The sequence below is a fragment of the Condylura cristata genome, unplaced genomic scaffold (genome assembly GCF_000260355.1).
Source record: "Condylura cristata isolate star-nosed mole 26May11 unplaced genomic scaffold, ConCri1.0 scaffold00035, whole genome shotgun sequence".
NCBI lineage: Eukaryota > Metazoa > Chordata > Mammalia > Eulipotyphla > Talpidae > Condylura > Condylura cristata.
This window is the reverse complement of record NW_004567136.1, coordinates 14,332,790-14,347,714: the sequence shown is the minus strand read 5'-3', so window position 1 is coordinate 14,347,714 and position 14,925 is coordinate 14,332,790.

Below are 14,925 nucleotides of genomic sequence, written 5' to 3'. Positions count from 1 at the left end.
GGGGTGCTGAGTGGAAGTGTTCGTGGGCGGCAGCAGCGGTGCAGGCCTTTGTGCCACCGGCCTCTGGCTGTCACCTGTGGCCTGGATCGTGTCGCTGCGGAAGGCGCTTGGGAGCGCGGTGCAGGGCGCCGGGTGTGGTCGTGGGTGCCGTGGACACGGGTGTGGGCATGCGTACGTGTGCACCCCTGAGCCTCGAGGCTGGGCGCTAGCGGGGCACAGGAGGACAGTGGCTGGGAGAGGGAGAGGGTGTGACCCCAGGAGAGGCGAAACCACAGAGACCGCCAGAGAGAGCCCAGGGAAAGAGTAAAGATGGGGGTGCTGCCTGTCTGCCCGCCCTGTGCCCAGTGGCCCCACTACAGGGCACATGGTTATTAGCAAACGAAAGAAAAGATTATTTTAGGCAAAGCCACCGTCTCTCAGGTGGGGTCATCTCAGGTGCTGATTACTCCCTAGGGCTGCCGGGAACGCGTGGGGTTGCTTAAGGGTCCACTGCTGGGCGCTGGACTGCCCCAGGTGGGGTAAGTCTCGGTGTCACGGCGGTTCCCAGAGGCCAGACGGCAGCGGAGAGGTGGAGGGAGACGCACCTGTCCCTCCGTGGCCCAGTGGGTCGGCCCCAAAAGGCTGCCCGAGTGCAGGAGTGGCCAGGTGTCCGCGGTGGTGAGGAGTCTGGCCCCACCCACCGCGGCACAGGTGTTCTGGATTGTTCCGAGGGCTCAGGGCCGTAGTACCACCCGGGCAGCAGCCCCGGGGGCCGCTCTGCTCGGCGGGCAGCAGCGTCCAGCACAGACTCCCCGGCAGCCTGGGAGAGTAGCAGGGCCAGCAGACCTGGCTCCGTCAGGGGTCTCTTCCCTGCCTCCCTGGGGTGAGACTTCCTCACAACCAGCCTTTCTGCTACTCAGACTCATCATAAAAAATACGATCAAAGCAAAACATTGACGGCCCCACAGCGTCCAGCGCAGCTGCCTGGAGACCCCGGAAGGGGGCGCTGTGTCCCTGGTCCTCCCGGAAGCCGCGGTGCTAGTAGCGAGCTGCCGCCTACCTGCTGCGCCCTGAAATGAAGTTGCCTTTAGAACCAGGAGGCTGTCTGTTCTGCCAGCTGGCGTAGAAGTTGGCCGCAGGACGCCTGCAGCTTGGTTTTTGAGTTTGTTTCTTTTGTTTAAGATTTACTTATTTCTGCATACAGAACTGGGGTACAGGCCAGAGGTGCAGAGGCGGTGAGAAGACTCCCCAGAGACAGAGTGGGGAGCAGAACAGGCAGATCGACTAAGTACATTGCTGAGGGGAGCAGCGGGCCGGGTCAGGAGAGGTCTGCTGCGCCCTGGGGTCACCTCCGGGGCAGGCGGGGGTCAAACTCATGGGGAAGTGGCTTCAGCCTGTCAGTGCTGGGTTTTAACCCGCTGCGCCCCCAGGGAGGGCCAAGTTTTTGAGTTTTATAAAAACGGATTGGGGGTGTCCAGGGACCAGGCCCAGCTCCATTCTTTCCGCACATACTGGACGGCCTGGAACGGATGAGACTGGGATGAAACTGGTCTGCGAAGGGGTGACAGACATTTGAAGAGGCGACTAATTGAGAGAGTGGCGTTGCATGCCCCACGGGGGGTGGAGGGAGGGTGAAGGGGAGAGGTGAAGGGTTGAGGCGGGCAGGAGGCAGGTGCCAGTGGAAGAGGAGGCAGAAGAGCCCGCACCCCTCGGCGTTTGTGCTGAGACTCCTGGCTGACCTGCCGGGGTGGGGCTGACTGGCTCCGTTTTAGCACCATCGGAGACTCCAGATGTTCCGCGACTGGTGCAGTCTCGCGGCTGGTCGTGCTGAGCCAGGCCGGAGCGGGCATCTCTCGGACTCAAAGCCAGAACCCCTCCACCCTCTGGGCGCCGGGACTCTCACCCACCGCCCCACAGGCGCCCTCCCGACATGCTTCTTCCCTGTCTGCATCAGCCCTGGGCCTGGGGGCCGCCTGGGGGAGGCCCGCCCGGCCCAGACCTGCGCCCCCAACCCAGGCCCTCCCCAGGCCCTCCGGCAGGGGAGAGGCCCGTTGTGCCACCAGGTGTGGCAGCCTTCTCAGGTGTGACCTCCAGTCGGATGGCTGCCCGCTGGCGTCTGGCTTGATGAGGACAGAGGAGCAGAAGGCAGGAAGTGGGAGGAGCCCACGGAGCAGGAGGCCCTGAGGGCCGAGCCTTAGCCTGGAAGGGAAGCGCTGAGCCCCTGGCAAGGTCCAGAGTGGGGCACAGAGCCGGGTGGGGCTAGTTAGCAGCCGCGTTTGCAGCGTCCCATGGAGCACACAGCCCAGGGCAGACGCCTCAGCATACCTGGCAGGGCCTCTGGCTTTGCAGTCTCCGAGGCCGCCGATCAGCCTGCCCTCCCTCCAGCACAGGACCCCAGCACCCCAGGACCCAGGGTGCCTCCTGCCTGCTGTGTGCCTGGAGAGGGCAGGGGGGTGTGCCTGCGGGGACAAGGCGACCCCAGAGCTAGTTGGCTGGAAAACAGATCTTTCCTGAGGGTCTTCACCTTAGGGCATTGTGGGCCTGGTACCTGCTGGGGCACACTGAGGCCTGGAGGGGGCTGGGGGAGGGCTGGAGGGCAGGGGGGGGAGGGTTGGAGGGGAGGGGTCTAGGGGAGGTCTGGAGGGGAGAGAGACGGGGTAGAGAGAGGCTGGGAACTGTTTTAACCTTGGGGGTGGTGGCTGAGCAGTTTGGGGCTGGCCTTCCCCCTCAGTTTTTCCCTTGGCAACCCTCGGGCCCAGCAGAGCACAGACTTTGAAGTCAGGAAGATTCACCCTGCAAGTCCACGGCCCTGTCCCCGAGCAGGCATCAATCCAAGCCCGGGAGTGGGGAGCACCGAGTCCCCCACCTTGCCGCCAGGGCACCAGGACCGCGAGCCCCGGGGTGTGCACCTGCCCCTGCGCCTGCCAGCCAGGCTCTCCCCCAGGGGGCCCAGATCCCCGGCAGGCTTGCAAGGTACCTCACATGCGTGCCCGCCACAGCTGGGTGAGCCCGCGCAACCGAGGCCTCGAGTCCGTGGGGTGGCAGGGCAGGCGGCTCTGGGCGGACACTGTCGCCCCCACCCTGGCCCCGCCTCTCACTCACCGCGGAGCGAGCTATAGCCTGGCCTGGCTTCTGGAAGAGTCGCTGTCCAGGTGTCAAGGTGCTTCCGCGGTCCAGGGCGAGCAGCCCGGAGGACGCCTGGAAGGGGCCAGCGAAGACCTGCCCCCGGGCCCCCATGCCCCAGCCCTGCAGTGGCCGGCGCCGTTCGGCAGACTGGGACTTGTTGTTGAGCGAGAGACACAACAACAAAATCACTAGTCTTCCAGACGGGGCGAGCCGGAGCTGGGCCCCCCGCGCCCCCGCAGCTCTCCCCAGCCCCCAGGCCCCCGCTCAGGACCGGAGGAGGCCTGTTGCCGTCCAGGACGCGCTGGCTTCAGGGCTGTTTCCAAGGAGGCGGCCGTTTCTGCGTGGGCCTCAGCGCTGCAGTGACCTGAAGGCGGAGGATGGCAGCGCGGGGGAGCAGACCCCGTGCCCCCGCCAGCCAGCGGGTCCAGCCTGGCGCCCTGAGCAAGCGCTGCGCACAGCCCGGAGGAGCGGGGTGCAGGGTGCAGGGCCAGAGGGAGAGGGAGGAGGCCAGAGGGAGGGGGAGCGGTGCGGAGCCGAGGGGGGACTCTGTCCGACGGCGTCTCGTGCGTGATCCTGCTGCGCCCCGACACTGTGGGGTGCAGCCCTGCCCCCCATTTGTGTCGCTGTCTTGGACAAATCCACTTAATTAGCAGGAGCCCCAGTGGGGAGCGGCCCCAATTGTGACCAGCTGAAGGGCCGTCACCCCGCCCTCTTGGCGCTGTTTGACTCTCGCTCTTTTTCGAGGAGAACCCCTGTCCTGCAGCCCGCGGCCCTCTGGCCTCTTCCCCCAGAGTGGGGAAGGACCTGCTGGACACAAGAAACTTGGAGGGCAAAAGAAGGGGGGCATGGAGAAGACTGGCTGTGCCCAGCGCTGCGGCCCACCCGTCCCAGCTGTGGGTGGACCCGGGAACCCCTCCCCAAGTTCTGCTGAGGGTGTAGAGAGATGTACCTGCCCCAGAAATTGTCTCCCTGCACCCCAGTGGGGTGCTAGTTCTGCAGCCCCAAGCTGCCGAGAGCTGAGCACCCCCAATCTGACCCCTCAAGGAAGAGAAAGGGATTTTTTTTTTTATCTTTCATTTCTTTTCAAATAAAAAGTCTCAGCCACCCCATGTCCCGCTGGTGTAGCTGAGAGGGGCTCATGCAGCTTCAGAGAAGAAGCCCTGAGGGGTATCACAGACCGGTCCTGGTCCTCAGCGCTGCTGGGAGGGAGGGAGCCCTCTCTTCCCCGGGAAGCGGGAAGCGGTGGTATGATTAATCGAAATGCTCAAGGCTACTGGGAAGACCTGGGCAGCTCTCTGCACCCCGCCCTGCGGGACCCCCCAGTCCGGCCCTCATTGGAGCAGCCTGGCCCCGCCCAGCCTGCCACCCTCTGGCCCTGGCAGCGGGGCCTCAGCGCACACGCGGGAGTGAGTGAGTCAGGGCAGACGGCACCACCGCTGTGAGCACAGTCCATCACCACTGGCCTTCCCTTGCAGGACAAATGGAAATGAACTTGAGCCCTGAGTGACACGGGTTTCCTAAAGTTCTTGAACTACAGGCTCTGTCTGGGTGGGGGGAAGATGCCAGGAACCAGAGCAGCTGCCGCTGGCATGGACAAATGTACCTTGAAAAACCAGCCTGCCCTGGGGCCACCAACTCCCTCCCCCACTCGGAGCTTCTTTCCCGAGGCTTCAGTGCCAACCCCTTAGAAACCCAGGTTTCCATGGTTTCCTCCACGCGGTGATCACCACACCCCTCCTTTTTTCCCCCCTGACAGTAATGGGTGATAGCGATCCTCGGTGTGGCCACTTCAGGTAGCCATGGCAACCATGAGCTGAGCCTCCTTTATCTTTTGTGAGGAGAGTCAGGAATTGGAAGCTCTGGGAAGGGATGGGTGGGGGCGGGGTGGGGCCAGAGCCTCCCCACTGTCCTTAGAGAAGTTTAGAGACTTGTCCTAGCTAGCCGGGAGGTGGGAGGCAATAGCTCAAATGTTTGTTGAGCCCAGTGAAGCCTGACTGAGCAGCAGGTCTGAAAGAGCTCGTATGATGAAGGGCGGAGAGCCTTGCACCAGGTCCACAGCCTGGTGGAACCCTGGCACAGAAGGACCTGCCCAGAGGGGCTCTGGCTAGCGCCAGCATGACCTACATCTGTCTGCCCCCAGCATCCCCCCAGCCGAGACCCAACAAAGCCCTGACCCGCGGGGTCTGCACTCAGCCTGTGGTTGAGAAGTTTCATCCCGGAGAAGTGAAGAGTAACACCAGCATCCCGGAGAAGGGCTTGCTGGTGCCGCAAGAAAAACCAGGACTGCCGGGCCCCAGGGCCACGAGAGAGGGGACAAGCTCAGGTCCAGCATCACGTACCTGCCACAACGCCAGGGGCGGCGGGTCCTCTCAGAGGCCACAGTGCTGGGCCGCCGTCTCCAGCCACCCAGCTTTTCTCCCCATCACTGAACATGCAGACAGCGGCAATGAAGCATCAAGGTGTAAGAACAAGCAGAGAACTGCTGGGGGCCCGAAGTCGGACAGAATGAACCCCGAAGCCTTGGCGGACCTGTCAGAGGCTACACAGGCGCCCCAATTCCGGCTCTCGCGTCATCCCCACGTGGGGACCCAGTCTGTGCTTTCAGGGGCCTGGGGTGTGCTTACACCAATAGCCTGCATGAACTTAAAAAGATGATCATGCTGTGCTTTTGAAACATGAAATAAGACTCTAAAAATGAAAAAAAAAAAATCCATGGAACAATATATTATGCAATATGCTCAAGAAAACCTCAAATAATTAGTAAATACCTTCTCTGCCAGTCAAATGTCCTCTGGACTCACCAAAGGCAATTCCAGCTCCTGGCTTCCATCTTGGCCCTGGGTGGAGGTCAGCCGACCCATTCATTCTGGGCACCCTGCTCACTCAGAAAAGGCCAGAGGGCGTCCTCGGCTTGGCTGACAGTGGTGCCCGCCAGCCAGGGAAGAGTGGGGCTCCCTTTCAGGCCAGTCAGGTCTCAGCTCTCGAGAGTGGACCCTTTATGTTGCATAAGGAGCATGATCAGGAAGGGAGTAATGTTCTTCCTCTTTGCTATAGACGTCATTTCCGCCATCGACGGTAAGCCCCTGAGAATTCGCGAAGGGGCTCCTGGCTGGGCAGGAGGGCGCAGAGAGCAAGCCAGCTGTCTGGGCTGGACGGAAGAGAAATTTCCATAGTAACATACAGGGAAAGCATTTTCGTGTGGATAGCCCCAGGGGGCATCAGCTCCTCCGCAGAGGCTATTTTTGGCCTCCAAATTTCCATGAAATTATACTTTTTAAATGTTGTATTAGGGATGAGTGAGGCAAGTGCCAGGAAGAGACAAAGAGCCCCACTGTGCCCCGCTGGGCCGGCGCCACGTGGGAGGGTGAGCGGGTCCTCGGCTCAGCCCCTCACTCCTGCCAGCCCGTGGCAGCTCAGCTGAAAGCCAGTTTCGCTTGGGGAAGGCAGTTCTTGACTTTCAAGGTCAAGTGTTGTGGGTGACACAGGGCACCGAAGATGGCTGACCCAGCAACTTACTGGTCATTTCCTGGCGTCCTTGGAAAGCTAGAGGACAGCTGGTTTCTCACCCGCATATTCCAACTGAATGCAGGCAGGCAAGCTGACGGGTGAAAAGAGGGGTGTACCAGTGCCTGCCAGGCAAGGTGAACGGAAAGCCCAGGGGATTTCAGTGCTACGTTGCTGGGATTGAAGACGGGGGGCGGGGAGGAAGTCTTGAGGAACCCGAGGCGGAGGCGGGCGACTCCAGTGGCTGTTTGCCAGAGGGATCCATAGCTACCTGCTTGTGGGGCCAGAGAAGAGGGGATCATCTGGAATCCCCCCTGCTGGAGGAGCCTGGGGCGGAAGGAATGCCACCCAACCAAGGAGAAAGTTGCTACACTTTTGGACAGTTTCCTCGTTTCCCTCCTGTTCAGCCATGAAGAGCTAAGGTGTTTCGTCAGTCAATAAGAAAAAAGGGAAGGGGGGTCGCTCTTTCCTCTAAAGAACTAAATGAAAGTGGGGGAAGGGAGTCCTTAATTTAATGGCAGAGAAATGGAAGGGTTGGCTGTGATTACGTCTCTAGAGGAGGTGGAGGGGGGAAGGATTGTAGGGGCAAAGGAAGCTGTTTGCCATGAAGCTTGAAAATACACCGTCAGGGATTGCCTCTCCCCCGCCATTCGGGGGGGCTCTTCAGGAGCAGTGTGACGCCTCCAGCCCAGGAAGGCAGGAGCTCCCGGCAGATATGGTAAAGAATTGAGGAGAACTCTGGACCAGGCCCCTCTACACACTGTCACCACGGCAACAGGAGGCAGGGGTTGCAACTGGTTGCCTGGTAACCACACTGGGGGGGCAGTCCCCTCGCCCCTCCCCCACACCCGTTAGCCCTTTTGTGGTTCCACTCCCCCAGCAGCTTCCTGGGTCCCCGGGGAAGCAGTCACCCCTACTCATCCCACAAAGGGCTCTGGGCTACAAAGCGCAGACCTTGGAGTTCATTCTGGGCGGATTTCACCCACACCTGTAGACGGCACCCAGATAAAGCCTGCTCCTTGTTTGGGTCTGACTATCTTCTCCGGCCATCCCACGCTTTCCCCTTCATTCACACGTTCAAGGCTTACTGAGAAGGGGGAGTGGGAAGGAAGGGGAAGGGGAGGCGGGCAACAGCATGGAGTAGGGGAGACCCCTAGGATGTGGTGGCCTTTCACAGCAAGCGGGGAGCTGGGGTTCCAGTGGATCCACCCTCACGGAGGCCCGCAAGCTCACCACTGTTTTCTCCTGGACGCTCTGGGCACTCAGCTCCAAGTTACTCCAACTGGCTTAAGCGAAGGGGAGGTGGATCACCCTCCCATATCCACACCTAAACCCCTGGAGGAATGGGGGAGACGCCTCCTCTCTTTACTGGGTGAACCCGACCTCACCTACCGGCTCTCTCCCCGCGAGGTCCGGCGGGCGGTCCCAGAGCTCAGGACCCTTCTGGTGCTCTCGGGTTGCTGTCCAGCCTCTGGTGCTGAACAGGGGACGGCGATTGGAGCGGAGGCGCCCTTGGGGACCTTCGGTCACCCCGTCCTGATCCCCAAGGCAGGGAACGGAAGGGCAGGAGAGGAAAACAGACACAAGGCTGGATCTGCCACCCAGGCAGTTTTCCAGCACCTCTCTCCTGGGGCGGGCACCTTGTGCCTCCCCCGCCCCCACCCCCCTCAGCCGGTGACCATTTGCCACAATCATAACAGGCAGGAAAAGCCTGGAACTTCCAAAATGTTCTCCGTGGCCGCCGGCTCTCTACTCCGGGCGCGCAGATCCGGGAGCCGTGGCGGCGGGGCAAGACGAGCGCAACGCCGGACCGCTGCGCTCGGCCCCCAAGTCAGCTGCGGCGGGCGACGCGCGCGCCCCCCGCCCCCCCCCCCCTCAGCCGGTGACCATTTGCCACAATCATAACGGGCAGGAAAAGCCTGGAACTTCCAAAATGTTCTCCGTTGCCGCCGGCTCTCTACTCCGGGCGCGCAGATCAGGGAGCCGTGGCGGCGGGGCAAGACCAGCGCAACGCCGGACCACCGCGCTCGGCCCCCAAGTCAGCTGCGGCGGGCGACGCGCGCGCGACACCGGCACCGGGGCGGGCCGGCCTGGGTCGGTCCCCAGCGCGCTCCCTCCAGATCCCGCGGCGCTGCGCATCCCCCAGGGGCGCAGGTCGAACCCGCCGGCGCCACGCCGGGTTGCTACGTCTAGCGACGGTGAGCACGAGCGCTCGACGCCCCCACACCCGGCAGGAAGCTTACCTGCGGGGCTGCTGAGCCGCCACCAATCTCCCCGCTCCCGCCCCATCTGGCGGCAGACCGGCACCCCGGGGCGGCAGCAGGCCCCGCCCGCTCCTCCCTCCTTGCACGGCAACCCCAGGGCAGCCTCCAGCGGCTCCTCCACCCAGAGCCCTGCCCGGCAGGGCCCATTGGTGGCCGGTGGGGGCACCCTAGTGAGGACTTTACCTGACTTGGGGAACCGGCCAGCTGGCTGGCTTCCTCCTTCTGCAGGGGCTGCAGAGCAGGGGTGGAAGCTGAGCAGAGCTTTGGGGTTTGAGGAAGATAATTGTGCGACACCTTCTCCCCGGGAATACTTGCCTCTCTCTGGCCATCTGGTCAGTCCCGAGTGGTGGACAACTGCACCAGAAGTCCCAGGTGCAGAGTCCAGGCATGGTCCTCGGGGTGCAGACGGAGTCGTGAGTCTGCGGGGGGCCGGAGGAACAGCTGCTTTAAAGCCCAGAACAACCCACAGGTGGCCTGTGAGGGCCACGGACGTCAGTGACGTCATGCAGAAGACGAATGGAGAAGGGATGTGGGGAGGGGGTCACCACTCTTCACATCAAAAGTCCCCTGTGGCCATGGCAACATGGGGAGCCGACCAGGCAGCAGCAGGCAGCCCGTCTCCCTCTCTCAGTCCCTGAGAGGCTGAGCTCCGGATCCCGTATCCCCGCTTCTCTGGGCTGCGAGGTTGGGGAGCCCGTGCCCAAGCCAGCCTCCCCCCATTCCAGATGAGGCGCTGGAGCAGTCTGTCCACCTCTCTGTCCTAGTCTGTCCTCCTTGCTCCGCTGGTCCAGTTAGGGCCGGAGAGGGGCTGTCAGATCGCTGGGAGACTCCGTGGGCCATTCAGGATCCATCTTCCTGCAGTCCCGCCGCACTGGCCACGGCCCTACCAGGGCGGGTCCGGCCGCTCACCCGGCCATGCGCTTTTTCTCCCCAAGTTCGGGATGTGAATGTCACCCTTCCCGCCTGTGCTCCGTCAGGCACACCAGGCAGCACCAGCCACAGCCACCTTCTGGGCCGCACGGCTCCAGAGTGACCCCACTGTTGCAGAGAATAGTTGAAGTGACCCCGCCACCAGATGGGTCTATCTCAGGTTTGCAAACTGGGGGTCCGGGGTCCCAATGGGGTAGGGAAATATTCACAGGGTTCCCCAGTATTTAAAGCTGTGACGTGCTTGCCAGCAAGGCCGAGTGTGCTCAGAAGTCTGGGCTTTCTGCTTCTTGGCCTCCCAGCTCAGGTTAAGCACGTGGCAGAGAAACTGAGCCCCCGAGAAGGGCTGGGGCTTGTCCGGCCGCCTCCTTCCCGTTCTGTCAGGGTCCCCGGTGCTAGGTGTTTCCAGGTGTGACCCACGTCACCTGCTTTGCGGCACCGGTCAGGCCTGTCAGCCCTTGCCTCTTCTGCTGCTTTTCTGGGGCTGAAGTTCTTGCTTCTTCTGGCTGGGCTGCCCACACCGGACAGCGAGGGCCGGGTACCTCCCGCTCGTGAGGCCCCTGCTCGCCATCTGCCCGAACTCCCACCCGCGTCCGTGGGCTCTGCAGCAGCAGTGGGCGCGAGGTCCTGGTGGCCAGGTGCTGGCCGGCAGGCGCGGGACTCCAGCTCCGGGCACGTGCCGGCGGGACTGCAAGGGCACCACTGCCAGCCGCCGTTTGCTCACGGCCCGGCTGCGTGGCCGCTCTGGTGTTTGTTCCTGTCCTCGGCCTATTTTTTAATCGGTAGTTTTCTTGTTTTTGAACTTGGAGATTTTAAAAATATATTCTGGCTACAGTCCTGTCTCTGGCATATCTTTTCAAACATTGTCTCCCTGTCTGTGCTGCTTTGTCACTCTCTTGCCAGTGTCTATTTTGCAGAGTAGTAATAAAGTCCAGTCATTATCTTTCTCATCCGGGAGGTGACTTGGGTGTTCGAGCTAAAAAGTCATTACCACGTCTGTTTTCGCCTGTGTTATCTGTAGGGGTTTTGTATGGCTGTGGTCCCTTTTGTAAGTTGGTTTTTGTGAAGGGTGTAAGACCTGCTTCTGGAATCACCTTTTTGCATGTATGTGTCCAGCGGTTTGATGTCTGCAAGCATGACATCATCATTACCGAAAGGCTATCGTCCTACTGACCTCCTTTATCCATTTGACGCCAACCCCTCACCTTCCGATGACACCATTCGGCTCTTTATATCGGAGAGTCTGTTTTTGTTTTCTTTAGTTTACTTGCTTTGTGTCTTACATATTATATGTGGCTAAATCATATGGTACTTGTAAATAAACTTGCAATACAGCTCCATGAGATTTATTCCACTTAGTAAAATTCCCTCACATTCCATCTGTAGTCGTTGGGCAAGACCTCACCTTTTTTTGGTTTTTCCTTTTATACAGCTGCGTAGTATTTCACGACAGGCACACCTCATTTCATGTCTTCTGTATCCGTTCATCTGGTGTTGGGCACTTAGGTTGTTTCCTGTCTTGGCCTCAGTAAGTAAATAATGCTTCAACCAACCCAGAAATGCAGTTTTTGAATAACGTTTTTGTCCTCAGTACATTCCCAGACGTGGAGTAGCGGCACCTTCCACTTGTTCTCTGCTTCATCTCTAGAGGAAGCACATAGTTTCCCATGTGTCCGGTGGGTGAGGGCTCCTTTCCCCATATCCCCACCAACGCTTGCTCTTGCTCTTTGAAAACAGCCACCCCAACAGGTGTGAGGCGCTATCTCGTTGCCGTTTTGCCTTGCATCTCCTTGATATGAAGTGACACTGAATATCTTTTCACGAGCACTTAGGCTGCTCGTGTGTCTTCTCTGGAGAACTGTATCTCCACATGCACCCCCAACACACACCCCATTTAAGTCAGCTGGGGCAACTGGAGCCGCCGCTGCCAGCATTTCTGCACCTCCGTGGGGCGCAGGCTCAGATTCAATAGGCGCTAACCAGGCTTTTGGCCCTGCGGCTCCCCACCCCCTGCTCTCCTGCGGGAGCATCGAGGTTGCCTGGCAACCACAGCGGGTCGCACTCTCACATGGCATCTCCTTGAAGAGGATGGCAAAGCCCTGCTCCCGTCACAGTCCAGCAAGACCTAATTAGTGTGGCCAGGAATCAATCCCCAAGGGGTGGGGGTGCAGGAGGTGAGAGGGTGTGAAAGCGTTGGAGGGGCAGGGGCGGCCAGCGAGATAACAGCCATCACTTCTTGGCTCCTCTTGCGGCCTCCGTCATGGAAGTGGGGGAGGGGCAGAAGGGCAGAACATTTTAGGGCCAAGTCTGAGTGACAGGAAGCACTGAGGACCTTTAATCTGGAGGAGACACCTGCTGAGGGCGAGGCGGGGCCGGGGCCCCTTGCCTGTTGGGAGGCTGAGGTTTGACTATTCTAGTCCTCCGGACAGGGAACCCAAGGGGGCCCTCCAGGGGTGGGCGAAAACTTTCAGGGAGCTGAAGGTGGCACTGTCTCCGGGAGACAGTGGCAGCCCAGAAGCCTGCTTGGTGGGCAGGTCTGCACAGCGGCCGGGCCCCGTCCACGCGGCAGCTCCACTCGGACAGGCCACCTGGGTGGACACACAGAGCTCGGTGTGGGCAGAGTCTGTGCCCCAGGCCCTGGGCCTGAGCAGTGCCACCCGCTTGTCCCCGCTGGCAAGGGGTAGGTAGGTGACTCTGTTTTCAAATAGGTTTTGACCAAATGCGTAAGTGGGGGGCTAAAACAGAGGGGTGCAGGCGCAAGGGCACCCCAGCAGAGCTCAGTAGCTTTCCGCAAGAGCAGACGCTGGTGTCCTCGTCACGCAGGACAGCTCTCCCAGCTGCCACGATGGTGTTTTGCCGTACGCGGCCAGAGCGCCCTCGGAGCCGCCCAGTACGCGCCTGGACGGGTCCCGAGGCTCGACGCGGCGCAGGCGACACTGACCGGCACAGGTGCGGGGCTCTCCCTCCAGGTGCCGTGGTTTCCAGAGCCCAGCAGAGGAGGGGTCCTTCTGCAGATACGGCCGAAGGCCCCAAGCCGGCACCTGGTGATCGATGTCCTGGACTGCTATCCGTCAGCCTGGGGGCGGCCTGTTTAACCACTCCCTGCTGCACCCCAGCCCCGAGGCTCTGTTATCTCAACCAGAGCCCACCAGCCTGATCCTGAGGCTCCATCGGGAGCCGCCGAGGGGGGCTCCTAGCCCCCGCTGCACCACGTTGGGGGGACCCATTTCTTAACCAAGGAGGGTTTCTGAAGTGCTCCCTGGGACTCCAGACCTGCTTGACAGCCCTTGGGCGTGGGGGTTGGTTCTCCATGGCGGTATCCAGGCCCCTGGCAGCCTCACTGGCTTGGAGGAGGGGGCGGGAGGCGGGGTGGCCCTGTCTGGAGGAGGAAGGTGCCAGATGGTGCACAGGTGTTCGAGCCACTTAACAACCTTATCAGATGCCAGGCCCCACCCCCAGCGACAGTGATGTTGTGAAGACCGCAGGGGAAGGCACCTTCTCCCAACACCCCCAAGCCCTCCACCCCCACCCCACCCCCGCCTCTCCGTGAAGGTCAGAGGGCCACTGGGGTTCAGAGCTGCTGGCTATCATGTCTCCAAAGCACTGGGTCCCTGGCAGAGGCTGTAGGCCAGGGTTCCCCCCGACCCCCCTCCCTGTGGTGGTCTGGCAGGGCCTGGGCCGTGGCGAGCCCTCCCCAGCCTGCTGTGTGACTTCCTGCAGTTGTGCTGGGTGCTGGGGGCTCTGGTGTCTTCGACACCCCCACCCAGACCCAGGCATCTGGCCTTTTGTTTTTGTGGATAGGGTGGGGGGAAGAAGAGAGTGACTCGGGGTGGCCTCATTTCACAGCCACATCCCCTGTTACTGGTCACCTGTCACAGACACCGTCTTCCAATCTGAAATCGCCCACCCCAGCCGCCTTGGGACAGAGCCCGGCTTCGGCATGAGCAGCCCAAGATGATGTCCTTCCCCGACAAGACCTGCAGGTTGGGGGAGGGGCCCCTCTCAAAACCCTGCAGCTAAGGCAGTGAAGGGCAGAGGAAATAGGCCCAGGTGAGGAGGAAAACAGGAAGAGGGATCAGGCTGGATTAAGCGATTAACGGGTTTCTGGAAGGCAGACAGTAATGGGTAATGCTGAGCAGAAGTAGGGGCGCACTTGCGGTGCTGCAGAGGACGGAGTCGCCGCCCCCCAGAAAAGCTCCCGGAGCATGGCCAGCTGCTCGGCAGGCCTTCCGGAGGGTGGGAGGACGCCTGGGCTCCTGCGATGTCCAGCAGTGTGTTACGGCAAGACTGTCAAACTGCATCGCAGTTAGGCTCCCCTGGGAACCCTGAACTGCCCCGGTGCCCAGGCCGAAGCCCAGCTCAATTCAGCCAGAGAATCTGGGAATGGCACCCAGCACTCTATCCCCAAAGTTCCCTGGTTCACCCACTGGACAGCCAACAGCAAAAAGAGTCCCGGTCCGGAGGACATTCTCCCTTCAGGCTCAGGCGTGGAAGGAGCTGGTCACCCACTCTCTGCCTGGCCCCTTAAAAGGGCCCTGTTGGTGACCAGGAGGGACTCCTGGACACCCCCCCTCTGCTGAACAACGGAACAAGATGAACCCCCATCCTCCACTTGATCTATGACCCACCTCAAACTGTATTTATTACAAAGTGACAGAGATTAAAACAGTACAGTACTGGACTAGAAATACGTACATGGCTTTCTCCGGCCGCTGCGCAGCCGACTGGGCTGTGGCGAGTCCTGGATCCTTGGAATGGGAGCCCTAAAATAGACCCCCACACGTGACCACTTAACGGCAACAGCCACACTCGCACAGCAGAGAAAGGAAAAACGGCAGCGTGGTGTTGGGGAAACTGGACAGTCACATATAAAAGAAACGGCAGCCCTCTAACTCCAGGCACAGAATGAATTCAGCGTGGATGGAAGACCTAGGCGTAGGGCGTCCATACACGGGGAACCACAGCTGCTGTGCTCCATCTCCACTTTAGGGGTGTCCCTGGGAGCTCGGCCCCGCAGCGAGGGAAGTGAAAGCAAAACCGGAGGAGCCTGAGACGGCGATGGAAGCAGAAGAGGTCGCGGAGGCAAATACGGGACCTCGTGGCTGTGCAGCCTGGGGAAGCAGGA